This window comes from Ictidomys tridecemlineatus, unplaced genomic scaffold (assembly GCF_052094955.1).
Source record: "Ictidomys tridecemlineatus isolate mIctTri1 unplaced genomic scaffold, mIctTri1.hap1 Scaffold_39, whole genome shotgun sequence".
Taxonomy (NCBI): Eukaryota; Metazoa; Chordata; class Mammalia; order Rodentia; family Sciuridae; genus Ictidomys; species Ictidomys tridecemlineatus.
Window position 1 is genome coordinate 1,140,999 of NW_027522555.1, and position 23,505 is coordinate 1,164,503.

The window sequence follows — 23,505 nt, forward strand, 5'->3', positions numbered from 1 at the left end:
TTGCATGTGTTTCTGATTTTGCCTGCAACCTTCACATCCTCATTTTAATCCAGGCTCTTAAGGCCTTTTAGGTCCATGGTGGGTCTACAGGTGGTAACTGGGGTGAAAGAGCTAAAAGGGGCTTGGAGTAGTCCACGTTCCTCAGTGGGCAGTACCATTGTATTCAGGTTCAGGTGGATCTCACCTTAGGGTGGCTCAGATGCCTTCCACACAGGAACAAACCAAGAAAATAGGCGGAGGGAGCCAGTTCCCAGCCCTGCCTCTATAAGCCAGACTGCGAGGTTTGGAGGCCCAGCTCCCCTACTTGCTGGCTGTGTGACCTTGGACAAGTTATACAGCCTATCTGACCTTCAGTTTTCTCGTGGGTGGAGTGGAAATGTGCTACTTCCTACCTCCCATTGATACATGTGAATCTTTGATAATGGCATTCAGAACCCAGTCACTGAAAGGAAAAAAAAAAGTCCCCAAAGGAAGGCCACCACTTTGAATGCCACACAATGGTTACCAGCTTCACTAATGATTCACAGGAAAGAAGGTCTACTCCCCACTTGGGCCCACTGCCCCCCACCTGGAGGGCCATTAAGATATCATAGGCTTATTATGGAGCTTTAATTCATCACCACTTTAGGGGAATGCAGCTGCTTGGGATCCCTGCTTATCATGTAACCACTTCAAGAAGAATGTTATCCAGATCCTAGGGAAGGGCTCTCAGCCATGGGTAAGTGGCAGGGAGTGTCACTCCCCCTAGCTCCCTGCCAGCTGCTCAGATTCCTGATTTGTGGGTGCAAAGGGGTCTCAAGGGGGTGGCTGATGACAGACACCGTCGAAAGCTGCAGTGGTGCCCCTGGGAAGCAGGAGAAGTAGGCTCCCTGTTTCCCGCCCACCCTCAGCTCTCCCCTGCCATGGCTCTGAGGGCTTTTCACAGAAATGTCTGGTGGTACCTGGTGAGGCACCATTGCAACCATCACCTAAGTGGACAAAACAAACCCGCAGTGATGGAAGTTGGGGAAGTGGCCCTCTTGGTATTGGCGAGGGGGTTACTGAGAGGGAAAAGCAGAAAGGAACTTCCTGCTTCCAATCTGCTACTGATTGCGAAAGTCATTGTCACAGAACTGTACATTTCAGCTTATGATCCTACTGTATAAAATTATACCTCTGTGAACAATCCCACTGTCCAGGACGCAGAGGGAGGTGACACAGGCGGCTCACATATCATATGGCATGCCTGACCCACTTTAGTCCAGAGACACGGAAAGTTCTGAGTCTCTGTGATGCATTATGCATCTTGATCTTCCTCCACAAGTGTGTTTATATCCACAGGTTATATTTATATCTGCAGTCACATCTATATATTTAAATCTGGAGAGACGAGGAGTGTTATATGTGCGTGACTATATATAGGGCAGATTAGTTCTTTCAAAGAACAGGAGGATCCTAACTCTATTATTTTTTTTTCAAGCAGGACACACACACACACACATCTAATGAACAACCTTGCCTTTTTCTCTTCCCTGAGATGCTAAAACTGACCTTGATGATGACCTTGGGGATGGTCTGCACAGTGGACTTCTGCTTGGCCAGAACGTCTTTGGTCTCATTGATGCGAGCCGTGACGAAGAAGTGCAGGAATCCTTGTTCCAGTAGCTGGCTCATGTACTCCCTAGCTCTGACCAGCACCTCCTCTTTTTTTAAATTTTTTTTTATTGTTGGTCGTTCAAAACATTACATAGTTCTTAATACATCATATTTCACAGTTTGATTCAAGCGGGTTATGAACTCCCAAATTTACCCCGTATACAGATTGCTGTATCACATCAGTTACCCTTCCATTGATTTGACTGACGAGAAGAAAAACAAACAGGCTGTCAGCAAGACCTGAGACAAGATCTGCTTTACTTTTCCCCTTGGTCTCTCATCCTTCCCACATTAGCACATAAGTCACCAGGAATGTAGCCAAGGTTGGGGGTAAATGGAACAAAGAGTCAATCCAGGACAAGCCCTCCTGTCTCTTGGGTGAAGAAAGAATATGTTGGAAAATTTCATATTCAGTGAAATCTTACTAGAGAAAATGTGTCAAGCTCTCCAAACATGGCTTTTTTTGTTGTTGTAAAATGGAAAGCAATAACAAAGATGTCTAAAATGGAGGATCAAGGAGTGTTTTAATTGGCTGTTTTGATTTGGGTAGGGTCAATCCAAGATAGTGGATAGGGAACAGTGAAGTCCAAAGTCCTAGTTCCAAGAACCATCCCCTTGTAGAATAAGCAACATCTCCTGCAGGGCATCGACCACCCTTGGGCAAAACTGTCAACTACCAAAACCTTGTCCTTATAGCACTTTATATTTTCTCTCCAGCTTTTTCTGTACCAATCTGATTTCATGATTTTTCTATTTAAGAGACGGAAGTTGGTGTACCCGGTTCCCACCCTAGGACTCTCTCTCCCTCCCTCCCCTACTTGTCATGTAGAAGACCAAATGCTTATTTCCTCAAGTCACTGCTGTTAATTTTTAGAAACTGGAGACAAGCCACAAAGGGTGACACCAAGAAGATGGGGGTGGTCTTGGCTCCCCTCTGATCGTCCTCCTATGGTGAGTTCTGTCTTGTGACTCTGGCCCTCCCTCTCATTTCCCACAGCCCAGGATGCTAGACAGCAAAGGGCAGTTCTTCTGGAGGCCCAGAGCACATTGGCATCTGCTGCCACCTGGCCATAGCCAGGTGTCTGTGCCCCACATCAGCTGGCAGACCCAGCAGGTGAATGGGTGACTCATGCCTCCATCCCCACCCCCCTACAGGCCACACACTCCATAAACAGTCACAGACTGAACATATCCTCTACCTTCCTGCCCAAGGTCTGGCCCAAAATGTGTTCTTTCTGAAGAAGTTGTTGAGGGAACAGTTCCCATGACTAGTGGTTTAAGTGTTGAGAGCAGCTCGTTTTAGCCCACCCAACTCCACAGAAGAAGTCCCCTAAGGAGGCTGAATGCTGCCTGTGGCCGAGGAAGCACCAGGGCCCAGGGAGGGTGCCTGCCTCACTGCTGCCCTCTCAGGGGTGGACACATCAGCCAAGGTCATCATGCCTGGTGGGACTCTCACACCTGGGGACCTGTGGCAGCCAGCCCTGGCCTGAAGATCACCAAGAGTCCAGGAAAGGCCTCTGCCATAGGCAGTGTCCACCCTGGAAGTCTCTTTACAGATGTGTAGGAGCTGTGACTGCTCTAGCTCCTGATCAAAAGAGTTCTTAGTCTTGGTTCCTTATCACGACTACCTGGAGTCTTCAAAAAACCTGCCATTCCGGATCCCAACACCGACCAATGGAGTCAGAGTGTTGGAGATTGGGGGCTGGGCATCAGTCATTTCTTTTCAAGTTCTTCAGCTGACTCTGATGTGCAGCCTGCGTTGGGCAGCATGGCTCCAACCGCCAGGGGCAGCCCTGAAGGACCAGCCCCGTGGAAAGCCTTGGCTGCAAGGAAGGGAACAGCCTTCTCACCCAGGCTCTTGCCACTCCAGATGTGGCAGCCCACCAGCAGCAGCCCCATCACCGAGAGCCAGTTTTCTGACTCCGTCACGCGTCTGAGTCAGAATTTGAATCAGACGTCAGGCGATGCCTGTGTAAGCCAGAAGCTCTCAGGACAGGAGGCTCAGACACGAGAAGGGGTGGAGATTTGGCAGGATTAGGGCAAATTTAGGACAGTTTGGATTGTAAAATGGAAAGTTCTGCATCCAAAGAACATCAAGCATGGATTCCTGGAAAACCAAAAAGATGAGCCATCTTAGACTGGGGGTTGTCAATGGAAGGCTGTATTATCCCCTCCAGGAGACATATAGCCATGTCCAGAGACTTTTTGGGTTGTCCCAAAAAGGCTGGGGGTGGGTTGCTGTTGGCACCTGGTGGGTAGAGGTCTAAGATGCTGCTAAACATCCTACAAGGCACAGGACAGCCCCGTGAGAGAGGTATCCAGATGTCAATAGAAGCAGGGCTGAGCAATCCTGCCCTCAGCTCTGGAGATGGCTGGAATATATTAGTCCATTGGAGATGAGGACTCAACAACTGGCTGGGTTGGCTTGGTTCAGGAGAGTGCTACTCTATTCAGAGCCTATTCTTTGAAGTTAGGCTCTTACCTTGACTTTGATCCCTGAATCCTGCTTCTCGAATGACCCACTCATGCAGTCATCACTGCACCTGAGTCTGGACCCCACGTCCTCCTGCCTTCCAGTGAGTGAGACTCCAGCCCTCTCTCCATTAAGTATGACCCCGAATGAGCTTATGACCTGTTCATCATCCCCAGGTCTGGATGCACAGAGTGGAAAAGCGTCAGGTCTAAGAGGACACTGTGCTTTGCCTACAGCTGCCTCAGTAAGTGTGATAAAAAAATGAACTCCCCCCTGCATATTTCTACAGGGGCTGTGTTTGACCACAAGGTTTCTTAGGCTAGTGGGACACACTCTTGCTACCCTTATAATCTCGGCTTCAGGACTCCTTTCTTCTCAGAGGGAGCACATTCCCTGAATCACACAGCACTAAAGAAATCATGCTGTGTTTCGGAGCCCAAGAGAACAGTGCTCCTGAAATAGTCTGTTATGTAAGCGCTGTGTTTTGCCACTGCACAAGAAATTGTTCTAGATAAAGTTTGTTAAACGTGGCAAGAGAAGGAGGAATAGATTTTCACTCTGTGAGCTGCAGAGCTGGGATGAGGCCAATATCATTTATGGTGTCTGGGGAAAACCAAGGGAGACACAGACTGGAGCAGCCTCCACTCTTTTCCAAAAAGCAAAGAAAACTAAATATAGCCAAGTGGAAATGATAGCACCTTTGAAGGTACTGGGAGGTTTAAGTTATTCAGATCTCCTAAGCTGATTCTGGCCCACACACACCCTTTAATCATCAGGCTGGACAGTATGTCTCCCATCCCACTTGGAAAACTTTCTTTGCAACAGAGGCACCTCAGAGTGCTTGAGTGAGGTCTACAAGGACGTGGCTTTTTGCAGTGGACGGCAGTTTATTTCAGATGGCAATATGCAGTTTATTGCAGGTAATTTCGTGCCACCTATCTGTGAAGTAAAAGAAGAGTTGCCGACTCCCTTTTGCTTATTGAAGATCAGCCCTGGGATGGGCTGAGTGGGCGTGGCTATGTCAATATTGACTCAGGGTTAGGTTTGGTGAGCTGTCTCTACATCTGTGACTCAGAGGGATCATTTTTATTATTATAAAAATAATTATTGTGCCTTCTAGTCCATAACTCAAGTAAGCTCATTCTTTAATTGGAGAACCACGAAGGGCATTGACAGACAGAACCCTTGTGAAGGGGAAAAAGGCAGCTGTTTGTTTTCCTGTCCAGGGATATGTGCTGGACTATAGGGAATAGGGACATCAGCAAAGGAACTGGCCAAGTTTGCAGCCTTGGGCTCCCATCATTGCCTGATGGGACCTGGACTCTGTCACCTCCTTTGCCTCTGGCTGCTCTTTGGGGTCTTGAACACATCAACTCATCCTCCCAGCTCAGTTTCCCACAATGTTGGAAGTTCATCTTTACTGAGATCCCACCAAGGTATTGCCACATGCAGTTTCCTCCACAATCTCCTTGTCTCACACCACATGGCCAATGCAAGGGCCAATCAGGTGCCCTCTACCTTCAGGACATGCCCAGATCTGACTAGTTCTCACTACTCTGTTACTGTAGCCCCATCTCTCAGGTGAAAAATTGCAACAGCATCCTAACTGGTCTCTAGGCCTGGGCCCTGCTCCCCATGTAGTCTCTCAACACAACGAGCTTTTAAAACCTGTTAGAGCTTTTAAAACCTGTCAGAAACCCTCCACTGGCTCCTCAGCTCACTGGAAACAGAGTTCTTATAAAGAGTTCTTATATGTCCTGTATCCACCATTTTTTTACTCCTGATTTAATCTATTTTCCATTGCTCTAACAAAATACTTGAGCTTGGGTACTTTATAAAGAAAAGAGTTTATTTGGCTCACAATTCCAATGACTAGAGGATCCAAGTGGTGTGGTGTTGGCATGCTAGCTATGTCATACCATGGTGGATAAACAAAAAGAGAACTGGCTGTGTGCAGAAGAGGCCAAGTTTGTGGGGTGGACTCCCGTTCTAAACAATTACAAGGACTGGTCTCCTCCTCAGTCTATTTATCTAGATATCCAGATATAGATATATGGATATTTAAATACAGATATAGATATAGACATAGGTACTGGGGATTGAACCCAGAGGTACATAGGTACTGGGGATTGAACCCAGAGTCACATCCCCAGCACTGCCCCCCTCCTTTAGTTTTGAGACTCAGTGTCACTAACTTGCTTAGGGTCTTGCTCAGTTGCTGAGGCTGGCCTCGAAACTGCAATCCTTTTGCCTTGGTCTCTAATGTCACTGGAATTACAGGGGTGGGCCACTTTATTATTATTATTATCATCATCATCATAATAAAAGTCTTAAATCTTCTAGTTTTCAAAGAAAATACCCTGGTGCTTCTTAACCGTTAGCCACATTACCGAGTCTAGGCCTATTCACTTCCTTCATGTTCTTGGAATTAGAATCTTTAGAGATACTTCTGCATTTTTCTGAGAGATACTGTGGGCTGGGAGAGTCATCAGATCTAGAAACTTTGAGAAAAATTAAGACATGTGTTTCAGCCGGGGGGTGCACATCAATCTTGCTCGCCTCTGCTTTATAAAACTTGTGTGCATACCTTTTATTCCCTTTTTTCATTTTTCCTTCAATGCCACGCGTCAGGTCAACAGAAATCTGGAGCCCTAAATCTGGAGTCCTTCCCAGTCTCCCCCAACTTCACGTGCTCTGCCCAGAGACCAGTTCCTTTTGGGCTGAGTCATTTTGCCAGTTGTGTGGCCACTGATACCAGCAACCCCAGGAAAAATAAGAGCAGCCATAACTGTAATCCCGGATGCAAGCTAAAGCATGTTGATCTCACTCTGCTTAAAATATTCTAAATATTTATAGTGATAAAAATGTGTGTGCAAGGGAGGCTGCAAAGGCTGAGTAGGAAGCCCCATGAGAGACAGCAGAGAGCCGGAAGCCCTGCACGGCTCCTGGATGGCACGTTCTGCCTCCAGCTTCCTCTCTGGATGGGGTCTCTCCCTAGACGTCTCGCTAATCAATTTTAAGAAACAGCCTCTACGCAGAGTTTATCTCTTTCTACCTTCTTGGTAAGTAAAGCAAAACACACCAAAAGTCTTTCCTATCTCAGGAGAGAGATACCAATAAGTGGCCTATTTTCAGAGATGGATCATTTGGACACATTTCCCAGTTTCTTGTACAGTGCAATCCCCTTGGAATGGGATCTTAGTATAATGCAAATTCTGATTCAGGAGTCCTGGGTGGGTCCTGAGATTCTGCATGGCTAAGGGGCTCCTGGGCATACTGACACGGCTGGTCTGCTGGTGTGGGGACCACACTTTGGGTAGCCAGAAGTGAGGTGACTTTTAATTCTCATGACTCACGGGGTTCTTGGCTTTGAACATTTCAGTGTTCACTTCTATGTGTGAAATAGAAAAGATGAAAACTGAGGATTTTTAGGATAGGAGAATTCTGCCTGTGTGATTCACGTTCCTGAGCTCTGGGGAGAACTTGAATTTGACAGACAGCTCTGAGTGGGCGTTGTCAGTCATTGGGACAGAGAGCCAGATACCAGGTTCTGAGAGAAGCACACCCTGGTTTGCTTACAGGATAAGGGCTCCAGCGCCACGTCGAATGTCTCCTTCTTGAATTCCGTCTTGGAGACCCCAGTGTAGAAGGTGATGTTGCCCGAGAGATAGGCAGAGATGCTGTAACCGTTGGAGCTGTTGTTCGGGAAGGTGATGGTGATCTTGAAGTCCTTTCCCAGCACAGCATTTTCCACCTCAAAGTCCATGTCCACGTCTGATCTCGATTTGACCACGCCCTCTGTGTTGAGGGCCTTCTTAGATCCATACATGAGCGCTGTCTTGAGGGCCAGCTGCCCTTCCTCTTGACCTAGAAAAGACCCAGAGATAATGATGGGGGGAAAAATACAATCCACCAAAAAGAAGGTTATCTGCATAAACACACCGCACTGCCCTGGTTGGCTGCCTGGGAAGATCCACCACTTCCCTGGTGATTATTTTTGTTATAAATACTGCAAAATGAGGTTCTTGGAGAGGCGATGACCTGCCCAGGCTGCTGGTTGAGTAGGTGGCCATGCCAAGGTCTGTCTGGAAAGAAGGTTACTAAACGTGTTGCTCTTAAGGTTGTTTCTCCAGGGCCACTAGTGCAGGGTGCAGCAGGTAAAATTTAAAAAATCAAACTTGTCTCAAATTATGGTGTCAATTTCTTTCCTGCCCTGAGTAGTAACCATAGAGCTGGAATCTGGAGTCCACTAAGCAAGGATTTTGGAAATAGCTGTCTCTTTCTGTCCCGCCTCCTGCAATATAAGCTTTCTCTGGCTCCTGGATGTTTCTTCTCCCAAATACAAGCCCCTCTTCCTTCTCTTCCCAATCTGGCCTTTTTCAATTGTTCCTTTCTGTGTTGACTCTGGAGGGCTGCTGCCCCACCCTTCTCTACCTTCCAAGGTGGTCAGTTGGCTGTTGGCAGAGTGCAGAAAGTTTTCCCAAATCATGGCCACCCCAGGACATAGGGATCTGGCAAGATGCTAACTAGTCTTCCCTGTTTCTGGGTTAGATCCTGTGGAATATCCCTGAGTCGTCTAGAGATAGCTAAAGTTTCACAGCCTTCTGAGGCCTATCAGAGGCTCTGAGATTGCCAAAGCCAATGTCTCGGCTTGGCACCAGAATCATGAGCCACCACACAGCTTCGTAGGTTCAAACAGCAAATCTTTATTCCCGCTCTCACACCGCCTCCATACAGGTCCAGGGGAAATCACGTTCTGCTGTCTACCCGCACAATTCACCTACTCCACGAGGCTATCTCCAAATCCCATTTTAATCTCATGAGAACTCAACGGGAACAAGCAGCAGGAACACCCTAATCCCAGCAATAATCTTCAACCTCTAATTTCCCTAAAACCCATTATCTTAAACTGGCAACACCTTAAACTCAAGGAGCCGGTTACTTCCTCAAACCTGATCAGCTCTAAACCCGGATCCGCCTTGATCCTTGAGCAAGGTCACCTTATTAAAGCATGCATGCAATGTCCCATCAAATGTCCTCTAAGCAGCATGGGGTACACTTGGCAAGGAAATTTCGATGCGTCATTCCTACTTGGTAATGGCCCTCAGCATGAGATAAAAAGTCCTAGAGAAGTCCTGTCTCACCCCCTTGCTGAGAAGCAGTAATGCCACTGCTCGAATCCCCATGCACACCCAATGTTTACAGCAGCACCATGCACAATAGCCAAACTGGAACCAGCCTAGGTGTCCAACAGATGAATGGATACAGAAAGTGTGGTAGATACACACACAGTGGAGTTTTACTCAGCCATAAAGAAAAATGAAATTGTGTCATTTGCAGAAAAATGGATGAACCTAGAGACCATTATGTTAAGTGAAATAAGCCAAATTCAGAAGGACAAATTAGAGAGGAAACAGGAAAAGAAAGGGTGAGGAGATCACATAAACAACAAAGGGAGATCGGTAGAGAAAAGGGACCAGGAGGGAGGAGGAGGGGAGGGAAAGAAGAAATAATCGGGAATGATATTGGCCAAATCATAATGCTATATTGTGTGCATGTCCAAATATGTAACATCAAACCCCACCACTGTGTACAACTATAATGCACCAATTAAAAAATGAAAAAAATTAAGAAAAACACTCCAGAAAGGAGACCTGTTCAATTTTCCTGAACACAAATATCTCAGATACTCTTGATCCTGAGCTGTGTTTAAAGGGCTGTCCATTGTTTTGTGGGAATGGACCAAAGTTCTTGTGCAGTTTGAGATGCGGATGCTGTTTTGAGGAACTGTCTTTCAGAGTTATTGAAGTGATTGGGTTGGAGATGAGGGCAGGGGGAGATGCAGAAAGGGTTTTCTTTGGAAGAGGAAAATTCCTGTTAGCCTGACTCCAGGCTAACTGTCCCTACAGAGTTTTACATGAAATGTTTGGCTTCAGAAATGAGCTTGGTGCTTCTGATATCCTCGAGCATCATGGAGGACAGAGATGAAGAGTTGAAGGCAAATTCCTGGACTTGTAAAAACCAGTCACCACAATGGCTAGTAGAAAGAAAAAAGACACTTTAAATAAAGAATGCTGGTTTTTATAATTATGTTAAGATATTATCTTCTACTTTAGTGAATAATTGAATGCAGTGATGGTGAAGAAGCCAATTAATCATGACTCCTAATAAGTGCTAATTATGTGTCGGGTGTTGGGATAGATGCCTGTGCACCACCTCATCCAACAACTCCACCAGCGAGGCACTGTGATGTCATCCATTGCCACATCTGCAAAATCAGGACAGCTTCATCGTGGAGTGGTTAGGTGGATCACAGGGAGTAGATGCATAATGAATGGAAGACCCTCTGGAACGACAGAGGAAATGCCAGCAGGTGTTGTGTGCAAACGTGGATGTGTGTGTGTAGGTGTGAACAATTTCCCCGATTGTCAAGACTGCAAGAATGTGCCAGAAACGGTTGGTCTAGGACAAGCACTGGCTGCAGCACATGTTGATGGATCAATAGGAGGAAGATAATGAAGGGAAACAGGCAGTGGATCCAGGGCAGCAGAAAGTGCTGTGAGATATTTTAGCGGACATCATCTGGCAGATGGGTCCGTGAGAGAGAGGGCAGTAATGATCAGCACTTTGGATGGGGGCCAAATATGCATTTAGGTAAAAGGCAGGAGGCAAATTCCAGCAGCGGGAAGGAGAGGAGAGAGGTGCTGCCTTTGGGTACAGAAGCTGAGCTGGCTGTGGAAGGAGAAGGTGAGGAGAAAAAGCTTGTGTGGAGCTGGGAGCAACCAGAGAGATGTCCTGGCTGGTGGACCCTTGGGCCTCCTTCTGGGGAAGCATCTGCCATGAGAGCAGGGCACTGCCAGGCAGAGGCCGACTGGGCTATTACAGGAAGGATGGGCCCAGCAGGAGAGAATTTTGAGGTTTCCCAGAGCCTGACAGAGTAATTCCTGTTTCTCGGCAGTTATCCTTTGTGCTCTGGTATCTTAAAAAATTCAGGGCCACGGGCAGTCCTGTAGTGATACGAGAGGTGATTTAAAGAGAGATTGCATTTTCTGAGATTCCTCTGTAGCCTTCAGGAGCAAGGTCAAAATATCTCCCTGTTAACGAGGAAGTAATCCCATCTTTTTATGTTGGATGAAGCCTCTTCTCATGTCCTGATCTTAGCTCCAATGTCAGCTGCTTGAGCCCCTCCCTGCTCTGTGCAATGTGTGCCCAAACCCTAGTCCTCTCATCTCTCTCTAAAACACATGTATTTTTTTTCCTTTTCCTCATCAGAGCACTTGCCTCTGCATGACATCACCTCCCCTGCTGAGTCCTAGCTCCAGGGACAGGGTCTGTCTTATGTGCCTCTGAGTCCTAGGGACCTGGGGCCTCCTGGCTGAAGGATCTGGGTTTGCAGACACAAGCTGCTTTCAGCCAGAGATTTAAACTGGACTATTTAAAATTATTATGAAGGCTTCCATCTTCATGATAAGTTTAAATAGTCCAGTTTAAATCATTTTACATGCAATTAATCCCATCTGTAAAGTGCTGTTTTGGTGACCATTCAGGTGGTCATTTGGTGCTGTGATAACCTCCGTGATGTCTCAGGCAAAGTGCCAGGCATGATGGAAACACAGCCCTCATGGGCACCAAAGGGACAAGTGGAGAACAATTGCAGTGTAGACACGCACATCCCAGATGCTGAGGCAGATGTTGGTGGAGTGTCTGGGGATATGAAGGAGACCCTCGACCTGCCTGGGGGCAGGGAGCATTTTGGGAGAGGGGGGTCTTTCAACACAGTAAGCAGAGGCATAGGGGTGAGCAGGAGCTTGGGTTGCTGGAGGAACTGGCAGCAGTGTGCCTGGTGCTGTGTCTGATGTCTGTGGGGCATTGCCAAGAGGTGTAGTGAGGGGGGAGTGTCAAAGAATCAACCAAAAAGAGACCTTGTGATTGCAAAGCTCTGAGTGCAACGGGAAGACAACGAGGGCTTTTGAGCAGTGCTATAACAGGCTCTGGCTTAAATGTCAGGTAATATCCTTGAGCAGCAAGGCAGGGGTTAGACTGAGGGAAGGGGAGGATGAGGTGGGGAAGCTAGAGTTGTTATTTTTCTTGGAAGAAATTATAATCACCCAAACATGGGAAAAAGAGCTTCCAGGATATGCTGGGAGCAGAAATCAGGGTGCAAATGGGAAAAGAAGGAAATGGGAAAAGAAGGAAAGGAAAAGAAAGAAAGGATTTACATTCAGGCAGCTCTTTCAAGATGAAAACACATTGCAAAGACACAACGAGGCACGTTTGGTGTGGAATACACTTGAAAAGGATTTTGTGATTTTTTTTTTTTTTGGTACCAGGGATTGAACCCAGGGCCACTTAACCATTGAGCCACATCCCCAGCTATTTTTTAATATTTAGAGACAGGGTCTCACTAAGTTTCTTAGGGCGTCACTAAATTGCTGAGGCTGGCTTTGAATTTGCAATCCTCCTGCCTCAGCCTCCCAAGCCACTGGGATTACAGGTGTGCGCCATCATGCCCTGCTAAATTTTTTGTTTGTTTAATGTAGGAAATACTGCAATGCTAATTGAAAGAGCAGGGGAGATGAAAATATGTGACAGAGGGGTCATAATTAATGTATTAAAGAAGGACTGGGGTTGAGACACGATTATAAAAGAAGACAGATCACTACAGTGTAAGCTTTCCGAATTCTGGTTTTTCAATGCTTTATAGTTGCTGAATCTTATATTTTGAAAAAAAAAACAAAGTCATAAAATTGATATTAAGCTTTCATTTGTCAAAGTGGAAAAAATGATCTTCTTGCAATTTAATTAATTAAAATGATTGATCCCCAAGTCTGGTCAGAAGTTCTTTTCTATGTTTTTACTCGACTCCATGCTTCAGTATCCACACTCAGTGCTTATGGATGCAGAGAAATTATATGAGGGATTCACTATGAAGATCAGAGTGGCGCGCACACAGCCAGCCCTTTACTGTCTGCCCGTGGTAGACATCAACAATCCATCACCCTCCTCACCGTTCAGAGGGATTCTCAGCATCCTTCTCCAAATAGCACTCCACGCCATCCTTTCTAAAATTAGAGTTTGAAATGTAGATGCCAACCTTGATTAAGAGACTAATTATTCACCTGGAATCAAACTCCAGCTCAGAAGCAGCATGGGGGGAGGTGGTCTCTTACAACTATGTATGTGGATGTAGGAGGTCTTCCAGTTGGATTAGAACACACACTGACCTCGCCCTGATCCTGGTTTTCTTGCTCAATTCTGGAAGCCAGGACCTCAGAAGTCTTCCCTACAAACATTTGGTGCATTTTATTTATTTTAGTCTTTGTCTAACCAATCCCCCAAATTCTCTTTCATGGAATACTTTTGATCTTTCCTCTCCTGGCATCGGATGCTGTCCCCTTCCTGATTTGGGCTTCACTGTCACCTGTCACCAATGAGCTTGACAGTTAATGGCAGTTGCGTTCTGCTGCCTGTTTTGGAGAAGACATCTAGTTGTGTGGCTTGCTGACTGCTCTGAGCTCAGGAGCTCACCTTTCATTCTTCCAGAATAAGAAAGTCCACACTGTTTTCTCTGTCTTCCTGACTTTTCCTGGAGAACTTGCACCCCAGTGCTCCCTGCCATTTCCAATCTATTCTTCAGCATCACTGCTCTGTACCCAGTGCGCTGGCACACAGGAGGTGCTGATTCAGTGTGATTAATAGGTGGATAAACCACAGCACCCCTTCTGGGGGTCAGTCAAGCCCCAAGATGGGAATAAGTGAATTGCTCCTTCAAATCTACTTGGAAAACGATGACAGCCCCTGTAAGTACAGCAGAAGTAATATGTATGCTGAGGACCACAAGGCCCTCCCTGAACCGAGTCTGGGTTGGGGACAGCATCTGTCTGCCCTGTGCCGAGCAATTCTCAACCAGCCTGGCCAGTGCTTGATTCTGTTTTTTTCTGCAGCTGGAGAGGAAGGCAGGTCCCTGCAAGCCCCCACCCCAGACAGTACTTGCAATGTAGCAGATGGTTAAGTGCAAGCTGTTGAACAGATGAATGCAGGAACATCTAATGAGAGAACATTGCAGCTAGTTTCTTTCACATTTTCTACGGAATTTCTTTTTTTTTCCCTTTCTAAATCTTTTTGTTTGTAATTCTATAATAAGAGGGCATTGCTTGTTTGTTTTCTTTTATTGTGCTTTTTTTAAACGTTTCTTTCAGGGAGAAGGAAAGAGAACCCTTTTTATCTATGTCATGCCATGGATGATAATAACCAAATGAAGGAGAGAAGCAACCTTTTCAGAAATGCAGTAAAAATTCACTAGTTCAAATGACAAAATTTCTGAATTTCCAACATGAGGCACCCTCATTTTTAATTCAGCAAGCTTTTTCTTTATAGTGCAAATTGCTTTTGTAAATAAGAGCAAGGAGACTGTCTAAAATATTTTAAACAATTCCTGCACTCCTTAGCACTTCAGGAATACCAATAAATATTTAGGTATATGCTAATTACTTATCATTTTTATCCATTCACCAAAATAAATGCCAAACTCTAGAATATCTGGAGGTGAATCATTTGCAAAATATATTCCACGTTTCCCATTAAGACACCCAACATCCTCACCTCCTGTCCCTGATTGACCTTGGGAAGCTTTGTCTTTGGTCACTGGGCGTCTGAACATGATGCATTGTTAAAGCCTGCAGTACCCCAAACATAGTGGACTATGTTCCTATTGCCTGGAAGCTCTGTCCAGCTTTCTTTAGCTGAGGTCTGTGACCTCTCTTCCTGAGCTTCACTTTCTGCATCCTTTGGTTGGATCAAGTAGCCATCTTCTTTGTTCTCTGAATAATAATCCTATCTCTTGCCTGGGGACAGAAACTATGTCCTGCTCTCTGCTAGAAGGCCTCACACCAAACCAATTGTGGAGACACTCAGTATTTATTGAGATGAAATTGAACTCAATAGTGTCATTTGGAGTATTCTGTACAATAAAAGTTAACAAAAAAACCCCACTATAACATTATTTTATAATTGAAACTGGCCTTCAACGTAATTGACCTGAATTAGTGAGACATTACTAACCTATTAATATTACATTACCTCCATCATGGGGTTTCTATGACAATTCAGTGGAACAATGTATTAAAAATAATTTGTAAAGTACTAAACAAATGTGAAGCAGTTATTTAAATTTCTATTATTGGACTAAAGATAAGATTATATTAGTTATACCATGTGTTCTAAAAGGATTATTTAAAATGAAAGTCCTTGTCAACAAGAACATATTCTATATTCTGTTTAAATACATACAACTTTGAACCAACTCATTTCACAAGCCAAGGAAAGGAGAATTCTGCCCAAAGCAAGCAACCAAATAAAACTACATTGGAGAACTGAAGCTGTGATGTGTCTTTCACTCATGAGAATTTTGACTACCAAATGCTTCAAATGCCAGTGTGTTTTCTAAAACACATTTCAGGGTGACAGTGACTGTATGCTGTATGAACTGGAGCAAAACTTTAAAAAAATAATTCAATTGAGGTAAATTACCTTCTTGGAATTTGTAAGTATCAGTAATATCATGTATGCCGTCTCCTTCAAGTTTTGGGTTACAATTAGTTTTCCAATGTGGGTGGTATCCAAGGTTTCTACCATGTGAGTGCCGTCTTTTTTAGCTGTGATGTAAATAAGATCACTGTTGACCTGGAAACAGGAGAGGAGAACATTCGTCATCATCACAGGACCTTGTTGCCAATCAAAGCGCTACTCACAATTCACAATAGCTGAAATATGGAATCAACCTAGGTGCCCATGAGTAGATGAATGGATAAAGAAAATGTGGTGTATAGACAATGACATAGTATTCAGACATTGCAACAATCAAAAACCTATCATTTGCAGCAACACAGATGGGACTGGAGGTCATTATTTTAGTTGAAATAAACCAGATGCAGAAAGACAAATCCTACATGTTATCCTTTGTGGAAACTAAAAAGTCAATCTTGTGGAAGAAAGGAGTGAAAGAGTGGTTACTAAAGATTGGGAAAGAATGGAAAGTATTTCAATACAGAACACCAAAATAAAAGAGATGAGGAATTTGTTCTCTCTGTCCATCTGTCTATCAAAGTCTGGTAACTATTGATTAAAACAATTTAGAATATATTTTAAGATGACTAGAAGAGTAAAACATTCTCAACACAAAAATAATTAATGGTTGAAGAGATGGAAATTATGACCCTGATTTATTACACGTTGTATACATGTATCAAATTACCACATGTATACATAAAGATGTACAAATATTATGTCTGTATTTTTTTAAAGGCAAAATCAAAAGGTTCTTGTCACCAAAATCTTTAACTTTCCATGGGGGTGGACATCTAGAGATCCCTAGAGTTGCATCATCCCTTTCTTCAACAGCACTGGATTCCTAGGACCACGCTCATTGTAAGATCATTTTGAAGTAAGAATATGCATCTGAGTACTCATGAGTAATTTAAATGAAGGCTATCTGGGGCTGGGGCTATCAGCAGCAACCATCTCCTTTTCCCATTTTCATACTGGTAAATGCAGCCACTTTTGAGACAGCCAGAAGAATTTTATGTCCATTTCTCACCTTCTTGCACCTCTTTTAAGCTGGTAGAGGGTGTGACCTCCTTCTAGGACAAGAGGTCTGCCAGGTGTCTTCCCAGAAAGAAGTCCTGCTTTGCAAAAGGAGAGAGAGGTACGTGGGAGAGTCTGTCTTTCTCTTCCTGCTTTCAGATATTTCCATGCAAAGTGATGTTTGAAGCTGCCACAACCACCTCAGGACAGTAAAGAGAAACACCACTGCCAATCAGAAGCTTGCAGAATAGAACGAGGAGAGGGTCTGCGGGATTGGTGATGCCATTCAGTGGCTAAACCACCCTTGGAACTGCCTGATGCAGGGTCTCTTAAATGAGAAAAGCAAATCTCCAACTGTGTGGGCCATATTAATTTTGTAACTTGCAGCCAAAAGTATTTTAGTAGAAGGATAAGACTAGATCATCCAAGAGAAGTTCAAGGAATTTTTTTGGTGGTTCAGCAAGCAAAATGTGCTACTTGGAAATAGTATCGTGGGACCATAATACATGATCCCCAAACTCCTCCAAGGTTCTAAATCTGTGCTTGAAAATTGATTCTCCCAGAGACTGTTATTGCATTTTTTATAATACTTTTCTTGGGTGTTTCCTTGATTAGCATAGTAGCAGGTAGGAAAATGAAAATACATATTCATGATGTATTTTCTATATATTTTCCAAGTCCCTTTCTCAGCCTCATTTCCCTTCTCTTTAAGTAGGGTAATAATAGTTCCTTCTTGATGGCCAGCAGTATTAACTGAAATAAATGCATGCAAACTATTTATCACGGTGCCTGACATAGAGCTCACACTCAGCACATGTTATTGATAAGTATGCATTATTTAATAGTATTCTCAGATGTTGTTCAAAGTGCCAGAATTCTCATAATGAACAGAATAGATTTGGTCCCTCCAAATAAGGCTTACACAGTAGTAAGGGAGATTTCATGCATGAAGATCCCCTGGATAACTTTAAAAAAAAATAGGAAATGTGTTGTTAAGGTCTTGGGTGGAACTCTAAGTCTATTATATTTTTAAAAGATGTATTGGTCAATTTTAATGAACTCCTGCATTTCAGTATAATAAGTACCTTAGGAAGATAAGATACTTGGGAGTACCTGGGATGGTGGCAGAGAAAGGGGATTGGCTAGAAAGTAGCAACCAAGTTGAAACATGTAAGATGCTTAGGAGTTTGAGAAGTAAAGAATGGAGGGAAGGAAGACTGAGATAGTCAGAGGGATTGGCAGGTGCAGCACCTGGGAGGAAGGTCTTGAGAGAGACACTGGGTTAGCTACCAGACGCTCTGATCCTGAGTGCATTCATTTGAGAAGGTCATATTAACCTCTATGAACTTCAGTTCCTGCTTCTATAACATGAAAATTAACTACACTTGTTCTACCAACCTTATAGAAGCTCTGAGGCCAGACTGAGATCAGATCTATGTGAATATGACTTGAAAAATCTCAAAATTGAGTAAAAATGGAATGGCCATTATTAGGTACCGGGGAAACAAGATGTTGTATTCCTAACTTTTAAAATTGAGGTTACAGAGATCAAATTTTCTCCATGTTCCCACAAAATGTTGTGAATTTTCATGAAGTCTGGTCTCTATTAGGGAAGGAGGTAGCTAACATTTCCTGAATATCCACAATGTTTCAAGGATATCTTGAAACACAACAATTCTGTGAGGTCTACATCATTATCCGTACTTTAGACGTCAGATTGCCAAAACTCAGAAGGCTCAGGAAAAGTGATTGTGGCTTAGAGTGAGTGGAGAAGTATTAAGCCCTCAGCCAACTCCTAGTTTGTCCTCTTGACCTTTATCCCAGGCTGGCCCGTGGTCCATCCCCTTGGGCTTCACCTGGGGCTGGCCCATGGTCGATGTACCTGGGCTTCATAGTCGACTTCCTCCTCCATATGACCCCATAGAGCCATGAATACTACTAGGCTTGGGGCTTTGGTGTTTCCACACTTGAGACTCATATTTCTGAGTGTAATTGATGGTGACCCCAGTCCTCAGCAGAACTCAATGGTGCTAGCCACATGAAATAAAAGTCTCAAATATGCAATCAAGCATCAGGACAGGAAGGGACAGAGAACCTATCTAAGGAATATTTGTCATTTTCAGAAATAAGTTAAGGAAACTTTAAGTGAGTTGCCTGAGAACTTTGGCATTCCCTCTGGAGGGGGCCATGAATGCCCAGGGCACTCCTCCTCCACCTGCTGCTGTCGAAACAAATAGCCTTTTTAATAACAGCCCTCCTCACAGCAGCTCATGGCTTTCTAGAGAGACAAGGTTAAATATCAAGGTGGCAAATCCTGGGCTCCCCTTGAGCAGGGGTTAAGAAGTTAATTGAGGCTAAAATCCCAGTCCAGCCCAACAACCCTGTCCCTTGTAGAGAGAAAATGGGAAACACATAGATGGGATGGATTTTGTGTGTGTGTGTGTGTGTGTGTGTGTGTGTGTGTGTGTGTGTGTGTGTATATATTGGAGGTGGGAGGTGGAGGGAAAGTCCTCTTTCCAAGTGACATTGGCAAGCTTTCTTTTCAGTTTTGGCCACTAGTTTAATGGTTCTTTATAGAAGAATCACTGAGGGGCTTTTAAGAAAGAACAACAAAGAAACAAACAAAAACCAATGATAGGGTCCACCAAGACCAAATGACTCTATATAGTAGGACCATTGTTAAGCTCAAGGGTGTACTGCAAGGAATATTGCACTTGAGCTGTGTGACTTTGGTTGAGTTACTCAGTCTCTCTGAACCTAGTTTACATAATACTTTCTTCACAGGGCTGGTTGGTAGAGTTACTTATGGAAACTCTTCAGGTTTCAGGGTTATTTATTCTCCCTGTTTTAAATGGAGAAGGGTCTTAGTGATCATGTAGTTCTACCTCTTCAGATGGAAGGGGTAATGCTCATGTCAAATTGAGCATCTTGACACGAAATCTGATATTCTTTCCTGATGCAACACCCTCGCCTCTCTGTCAGACACAAGCACTTCCCATGTAGCTTCTGTCATTTCTCAGAGGCCCAGGAGCTCAGCAAAGGTGGGCTGAGGCCTCAGAGGCTCGAGGGTTCTCTCTGCAAACTTCCACCCACAGAATATAAACGCATCTGCACAGCTGGGAGAAGCTGAGACCTCTGCTGAGGGTGGACTTGCTTTTTTAGTTTCAGGACCCAGGACAGAGTTGACTTTGGTTTGTCCATTTTTTTCCCAAGTGGAGATAACCTCACTGAAATATCTGAGGAGAGCATGCTGCTTTGTCAGGAGCATATGGAGGCAGTGGGTGCCCAGCTGGGCCAGGAGACCTTCCTGGTACAATCACCAGTTAAACATCCCTGTGCTGGCCCTGTCCTCAGCTGGGGACTGTACTGTCCCAGGCCTCCGAGTGTGCTCTCTTGTGTTTTGTACACATGCCTTTTCGCCCAGCAGAACTGCTAGCACTTCTCTTCAATGCGATTCTAGCAGCTCGTTTGCTTGATCATATCATTCAACAATGAAAGAACAACAATTTGGTAGATACCGAATATGCTCTCAGCAGTGAGAATACAACAGATTCTACCTTCCTGATGCTTCTATTTTAGAAAGGTGAAAATAAACACCAAGGCAGGGCAGGTGGAAAAAATCAGGGCAGGTAGCAATCTTTCAAGTAGGATTGGGGAGACTGAAGACCTCTTTGAAGAGGTGACTGAAGCAGAGACCTGAATGCAGTGAGGGAACAGGACATGCAAATTTGTCCTCCACCCTCATAGGAGGAGAGGACAAACGGAGAGTGTCCCTCTCATAGGCAAAAGGACAGTGTGGGTAAAAACTCAAGAGCATGTCTGGATGCTTCCAGAAGAGAAAGAAGATCAAGAGGGCTGGAGGGAAATCAGCAAGCGGTGGGGTGTCCCGAAAGCAAAGGACTGCGTCACTCAGAAACTCTGGAAGCTTTGTAGTTAATTTAATTGTAAGGCTGCTAGGAATCTTCCCCTGGAAGATTCAGGGCAGGAGAGGGGCAACTTTGAATTTACATTTTAAAGGATAATTCTGACTGTTTTTTTTTTTTTGAGAATAGATAGGAGAAGAATAAGAGCAGGGTTAGGGAGGTGAATTAGGAGGCAACTTCAGAGAGCTCAGTGCAGTGTGTAGAGCTCAGAGGGTAAGGACGGTGATCAGGGAAATGGTTGGATCTGGGCTATTTTTAAAGGTATTTCCAACAAGATGCATGAAGGATAAGAAGAAAACTTAAAAAAAAAGATTCTTAAGTTTTATCTCTTAGTTGAATGAATGGATGAATTATTTTAGATCTGAATGGAAGATGTTTAGAAGATAAGCTGCAAGTTTTCAAACATTGACAAGTTTGAATTGAGAGCAAAGTATCTACTAAGAATCAGCTGCACAAGTTGCCACGGAGACTGGCCCAGAAGTAGGGAAGGAACAGCCTCCAGAGCTGTGGGGGTGGTTAACGAGGACCTGAGGGGCCATCAGGGCTGCTGCAAAAGTCGTCTCAGAGCCCAGAGTGTGGGCCAGAGTGTTCCCACATGCATGTACACATGCGTGTGTGGGTCTGGAATGAGATGCGAAAAGCAGGCAGCGAGCCAATCAGAAGTCAAGATGGAAGAGCAACATCTTCAAAGACAATCTGCAAAATGTCTTGCTAACAGGAGTAGCGAATTCTTCGCTAAGAACCCAAGTGTCTGCTGAGCCTGGGGACTCGGATGACCCCAGTGACAGAGGCCCTCTGCTCTCATCTCTTTAGAAGCCCTGGGCCACCCTGGGTTGGGGAGAGAAGAGGCAGGAGGACCTTCAGAGCTGGAGGGACTCACCATGGTGAAGAGGGCATGAGTTGGGCAGGGGTCAGAAACCAGGCTTCAAGGGCTGGCAGAAATCTAGAAATCTAGAAGGATCACTTTCCTCCATGGAAAAAAAGAAGGGAGGATTCTCTCCATGAGCATTTCTCTAAGATAAGTCAGTGAACATGATGCTTGACCTGGTTCAGGAATGAGGGAGGGATGATGGAGACCGTGGTCACCATGAGAGGAAAGAACAGGCAAATCCTGGGACAGCAAGAGGAGGGTGATGTAGCAAGGAGGAGGGGGAGGCAGGAGCCAGCGCCACCGATGTGAGGCACACCCTGCACCCTGCCCTGCGCCCTGCCCTGCGTGCGGTCCTCCAACTCTGTTCAGCCCCCACTTCAGCCCCAGAGCTTCCCCTCCCACTGCCAAAGCACAACTCCATGGTGGGTGAGAGGGAAGTGATTATAACCTGCAAATCCCTATGACATTCCTAACACCCTGATTTATATTTAATAACAGCCCAAAGTGCTTGCATTAGCAGCCATTAGTCTGTTCGCCTGTGCAGGAAGGGCCTTCCCCTCTCTCCTTCGTCGCAGCCATAAAGCATAATAAAAAAATATCAAAAGAGGGTTTTGTGGATTTTAGAGAGATTTCCCATTAAGAGCTTCTCAGAGCATTGTAAACTATCGGATGGCAGCTGGGGAGGTTTGTACAAATCTTCAAATCCCAAAGTGAAATCAAACAGATAATATTCCAAGTACAGTCAGCCCGGTCTCCGGAGACTTCTAGAAGCTGCAATGGCGGCAGGTACAGTGCCGGGAAAGCAGCTCCTTTCATGGATTTCAGATCCGCGATTTTGCTGTCTGAATATTGGACACTTATTTTACCACCTGCTTCATTCTCCATGCTCCATGCCGCCTCCTCCTTCCCCTGCTCTTGTCCTGTGTCTTGTCATCTCTGGCAGGGAGGGGGTAACTCCGCCCCTTGGCTGGTCCCCTACCTCCAATGACAGTTCCATCCCATCCATGTGCCACAAGGCCACCAGTGCCCTGGTTCCCACTCCTCCTCAGTGAGGTCTCTCCCTGGCTTCCAAGATGAAGGACAAATCTCTCAGGACATCAGGCTTCCCAAGTGGACTTCCTTCAGTCTTCATGGTGTGACAGCCTGGGACAGCCTGGTGCCTCACTGGTACCCTGGTCTGCAGAGCGTTTGATTTGTCCTACGTGGCATTAGGATGCTCCAGTCATCCCCCTCTTTCTAAAATTCCTTCCTTCCTCTTTCTAACACTTTGCCTAAATAAGTACTAATAATCTCTCCCACGCAACCCCATGTTGCTCTGCTCCTATTACTAGGGCTACACAGATGTCCTTTGACTTATGATAGGGTTGTGCCCCAATAAGTGCATTGTAAGTTGGAGAGATCCAAAGTTGAAAATGGATTTACTACACCTGACCTGTCAAGCGCCTCAGCTGAGCATCACGGCCTTTTGGGGTTGGTTTTATTTCTCCCTGATGGGGGCTAATCAGGAGCTGCAGCTGGTGGCTGCTGCCCAGCATCACCCAAGAGGATCCTGCCAGGAAAAGGTCCAAATTCAAACTCTGAAGCATGGGTTTTACTGAATGTGCATGGCTTTTGCACCAACGCAAAGTTGAAAAAAATCACAGATGGAGCGATTTTAAGTGGGGGACCATGTGCACTTTCATGGGGTATCATCCTTGTCTGTACCTGGGTCCCCCTTTCCTCAGACAGTGCCTTGTGCTCTTTGATGTTCTGCTTCATTTCCTGGGTGCAGTTTCCCAGCTAATGCACCTCTAGGCATAAATGCAGGTCCTATGCTGACTGTACTGCTCACCTGATTAGTTTCAGGGTGCCCTCATACCACTCATGGTTCCCAACCGGAATCATGCTTCCCAAGGGCAGGAGCCTCTGAGTTCCACAGCACAGGGCCTGGCACACACTACTAATGACCATTTACTCCTTTTAGCGTACGCTGCCTGTAGCACTTACCAGCTTGAGCTGAAATCTTAGGATTAATATTTATT

At 45.1% G+C, this 23,505-nt stretch overlaps 1 pseudogene across 1 annotated transcript in view; it reads right to left on the bottom strand.

The window, feature by feature from the left end:
* Positions 1 to 7,628: 7,628 nt before the first annotated feature.
* Positions 7,629 to 23,505, bottom strand: part of LOC144373415 (coagulation factor XIII A chain-like) — a 49,095-nt pseudogene continuing 33,218 nt past the window's right edge. The window contains exons 8-9 of the transcript XR_013433094.1: positions 15,638 to 15,790; positions 7,629 to 7,975 (exon numbers count right to left, since the gene is read on the bottom strand). The product of XR_013433094.1 is annotated as a coagulation factor XIII A chain-like (transcript). The remainder of the gene's footprint in view (positions 7,976 to 15,637; positions 15,791 to 23,505) is intronic.